We start from the raw sequence: 3040 nt of genomic DNA, 5'->3' as shown, positions 1-3040 counted from the left end.
ACTAGAAGGCATGCAAATAGACCAGATAAAACGGCCATTAAGAAAGAGTGACAACAAACATTGCTGACTATTGACAAGTTCTTTAATCAGAATTGACTCTGTATTATATTAACACATCATAAAAGCACTGCCTGAAGGCAGCGAAGACTGAAGCACAATTAATTTAACAAGACTTTTTCACACAGTAATAAGCTTAACTCTTCTTCCTGCCCTCTCCCTTTCGGTTTGGTTTTCAGTTTGGGGGAGAATGACTGCAGTTATATAAGTTGTACCTTTGAAGAAATCCACCAGGGATATGTTGTTTTAAAACAATTAAAAAAAAAAAGGAAAATAAAATAAAATAAAATACAAGAAAGGGAAAAAAAGGAAAAGAAAGAAACTGTAAACTATATATAATTAGAAATGTATGCTGTATACCCGCAAAGATTGAACTCAAAGATAGCTTCATAGCACAGATCACGTGTCTGTTAGGTCAAATGGTTTTTTCTCTTGGTTTTTGCTTTTACTTACATTGAATCTGACAAGCTTTTTATTTAGAATGAACATATGGTGCAATCATGAAAAAAACAATTCTGTTGAGCAAGGTCTGCCTAAACCTGATAAAATGTTGGGAGAAATACATGACATGGATATTTTTCCTTTCTCATTTGCTTAACATCTGTGTCTGTTCATACCAATGTTTATAAATATATATTTTTAATAAATGTGCTATATTTTTAGCATGAACCAAATATTTGGAGACACTTGTATTCATGCAGCTAAATTTTGTTTGATTAAGTGCCCCTTTTGACAATGGATGTTATTTTCCTCGGCAATTATACAGCAGTCTTGTTTGCAGCCCTCTCACTGAGGTCTGAAGCAAGCTCACATCATGCTCACATGCATGACTTGAAGTTGGAATGTCAGCTGAAAAGCATTGCTGCTTAATATGGGAAATAGCAAAACATTGTAAGGTGACCTTTGGAGACTGGTTGCAGAAAGAAGGCTCTATTTATAGTTAAAAAAAGAAAAGGCAAATGAAAGGAACACTGAGGCATCTCACAAAATATTGCAAAATTCATAGAATTTATGGCTTTCAGTATCTGGTCACGCTCTCTAAGTACTTGTGCTGAGAGAAGTGAGCAGAGGTTTGTACAGTTGGAAAGAGACATTTATAGAGCCTATAGTGAGGGGCTGCAGTGAAATCCAGATTGTAAATACAGTGTATTTTAAATGTGAGGATCATTAACTCTTTACGCTTCTCTGACATGTGCTTTAACTGAGTCGGTGCAGTGAAATTCTCTGAATTGTGTTTTTGACAGGAATGTACAATGATGATGATCACCATTTTTCTTCAGAGTTCAGTACCTATAAATATACAAAGCATTAAAAATATGAGACTTCAATTCTGCCTCAAGCTGCCTAAGTACATTGCCTACTAACTCTGATATATCCTCTTAAAAAACAGGCCAATTAATTGTTTACTGACTTGTGGTTTGGATTGCATCCTCAGATGCACAAGGAAGATTGGTATTGAAGTAAGCTAGTGCTGTGAAAAATTTCACCTTAGAGTCTTATTAATTTTAGTGATCAGACCTGTCCCTCTGGAATCAATAATGAGTTTTTCACCATTTTCCAGGGTCTAGGAATGATCTCAAAAATACAGCATTTCAGTGCAGGATATAAAAGAAAGCCTGGAAAAATCCTGAGGGGCATCTCTTATAAACAGAGGTGTTTAGTCTCTTATGGTATCATACAGTCAATCACAAAACCATTAAGAGTAGAAAAAAGGTCAGTAAATAAATTACAATGAAATCCAATATGAAGACTGAAGGAAAGCAAAGCAAAAATAATCTCATGTTAATGAAAACATGAAAGGGTGGGAGAGGTGAGAAAATGAGCAGAGATTTGAAGTAGAAAAGCACAGAAAGCCAGTGCCATGCATGCCAGCATGGCTGAGGAAACATTTGTGCTTGCACAGTGCTGGTAGCACTACAGCTCTCAGAGAGAGGACAAGAAACAGTAGTGGTGCAAGACAGTGTAGCTCAGTGAAAGTGATCTTGTTTTTTAATTTATAGCTATTTATTGATAATTCTAAGGAATCTGCAAACTCTACTTTTTTGATCATTGTGATGGCTAAAACATATTTCACTCCAGTAAGCTTTTTTTCCTTCTGTTTAAACTACTGCTGCTCACAGCCTATGGCTTTGAGCACCTGCACATGCTCCAGGCACCAGTGTAACTTCAGCCAGCCCCTTGCCTGCCAGGATCTTCTCTGCAGATATTTCTCTTGAACTTCTCCTTTTCCAGCAAACACCACAGCAATCTGCCCAAGGCTCACGCTCATCTTCTAGAGGGGCATCCTCTGAGCCAAAAGTCTCATGCCAGATATTTCTTTGCCTCCCTCTGCATCAAATGGTAATATATCTTCTTGGGGGCAGGAAGATGCTTAATGAATGAAATTTCATGAGGGGTTCTACTATTATTACAAATTAAAGCTGTGTGTTGGAAAACAGCACAGGACACCTCAGCCACTGAAGCAAAGTGGGAGCTTTTGCTGCTCAGCACAGTTGCACTTTTTCAGAGATGGGCCAGCACCTTCAGCAAGTCAGGTATGGCAAATAGCCCAGATAAGCTGGAATGGGGGATCAAGGGCCCAAGGGTTCCATGCTTTCTCTGCTGTGCTTTCCTGTGAGTCCTGATGGAGGCTGGGTGTCCAGGTGCACTATTGCCCCACACCAGCAGCAGCTGTGTGCAGTGTGCTTTGCCACAGGACTTCTATTCCTCTGAAAGAGGAAGAAAGGTTTATCCTGTTCCTAAAAAGTTTAACATTTAATATTTTAATTTTACAGGTTTCTGTTCACAGATAGTTCTAGAAATATCCCGGGGCAATTTCTTCTTAAGTAGATTCATTAAGTATTCATTTAAATAAAAATGAAGAGTTTCCTTTGAGGGCAATTTCTTTACCTTTTTTTTGGTATTCATGAACAGTGATAGGGGGAAAGTATGTTTTCAAGAATGACAGTGGAAGAGGGATATTTTATACAAGGATCTGAAGTCA

The sequence above is a fragment of the Fringilla coelebs genome, assembly GCF_963513975.1.
Source record: "Fringilla coelebs genome assembly, chromosome: 6".
Lineage (NCBI taxonomy): Eukaryota > Metazoa > Chordata > Aves > Passeriformes > Fringillidae > Fringilla > Fringilla coelebs.
Note: the sequence above shows the minus strand (reverse complement) of the source record.